General features: G+C 44.3%; 1 pseudogene; it reads left to right on the top strand.

Annotated features, from left to right (window-relative positions):
• The first annotated feature begins 234 nt into the window (after positions 1-234).
• Positions 235-752, top strand: LOC123521102 (annotated as a pseudogene).
• Positions 753-1,545: the final 793 nt, after the last annotated feature.

Below are 1,545 nucleotides of genomic sequence, written 5' to 3' on the forward strand. Positions count from 1 at the left end.
GTGCTGGACACAATGGATGGATGTATGGATTGTGATATAAGAGCTGTAAGAGCCCCCAATAAAATGATTTTAAAAAAGAAATGGTGATATGCGCATGCGCACAACCTGCCGCCGTGCAGGTCGCAGTCATGGAGTGGCCTCCCGCGCCAATGGGCCCCTCGTCCCCGCGCCTCGCCACACTTGATCGTGCGCCGAGGTCCCGGGGTCACCACCGAGGTCTCCTTCCGCGGGAGCATGGCGGCCATCCCTTCCAGCGGCTCGCTAGCGGCCACCCACGACTACTACCGGCGCCGCCTGGGGTCCACTTCCAGTAACAGTTCCTGTGGAAGTGCTGAGTCCCCTGGGGAAGCTTTCCCCCACCCCCGGGGCCTTCCCAAGGCTGACCCCGGCCATCAGCCATCGGTGGGCAGTTTCTTCGGGAAGGCTGCTGCTCCATGGCCCCCGTGTTGGAGTCTCCAGAGCACCAGGGATGCCCCCAGGCCTGTGACCTGGCAAAGGACGCCATGGGGAAGCCCCCTGGCAGCCCAGTCTCTCCAGCACCAGACCCCTCTGGATCAGCCATCACCACTACCGCAGGGCCCCCCTGCCGGCCCCATAGACGAGGCAGGCTACAGTCGGAGAAGTGCCAGGTTCTTTTAATAGAAAAAACAAAACACCAAAAAGAAGCTGAGAGAATCCCCTCTGTACTATCCGATCACACTCGCTTTCCCAACACCCGCAGCACTCACCTAGCACCCACCGTGTGGAAGTAAACACAAAACCACTAAAACAAACAAGAATGGAAACGGAACACAGGGAGAAAGTGGAATAAAAGATGTTACACTGAGGAGATTTCAATCAGTGACATGAAAAGGATGTGTATGAATATGTGATAAGAGCTGTACGAGCCCCCAATAAAATGATTTTAAAAAATAAATACATATTATCGATTAAAAGAAATTTATTATAACATTTACCACACAAAGTTTTTTCTTTAATCGTTTTATTACATACAACTCTTAACACAATCCATGCATACATCAATTGTGTAAAGCACATTTGTACATTCATTGCCCTCATCATTCTCAAAACTTGCTACAAAGTTGTTTTTAGAGCAATAATGTTATTCTTAATAGCATTCTACTAAATTGTAAGCAATAAAAGTTGGCTGAGTCTGAAAAAGAACAACAACAGCAAAAGCACAATAAAAAGTTTGGCTATTTAGAGAAAAAAATTTTCAAAACCTAAAAAAAAAATGCAAAATAAAAAAAAAAAAAACAAATGAAAGAAAAACAAACAGCTAGAAGTTAAGGCACAGGCAAGTGGATTTAAGTCAAGGTCTGAGAGTCCCTAAGGGTTTGTTCTATACCTTTGTATTACATTTTCTTAATGTTATAAACAAAATACTATTGTAGGGTATATTTCTGAGATGTGACCAGATGTTAATAATATACATGAAATAGTTCAGAGTAAAAAAAAAAAAAAAAGAATATTGCAAATTATGTGGGAGCACAGAAAAATATTTTCTATGTGATTCTATGATAGTTCCTGTGCTTAAAGAATAAG

This window comes from Echinops telfairi, unplaced genomic scaffold, assembly GCF_000313985.2.
Source record: "Echinops telfairi isolate 266 unplaced genomic scaffold, ASM31398v2 ScPeMD7_7469;HRSCAF=8507_1, whole genome shotgun sequence".
NCBI classification, from domain to species: Eukaryota; Metazoa; Chordata; class Mammalia; order Afrosoricida; family Tenrecidae; genus Echinops; species Echinops telfairi.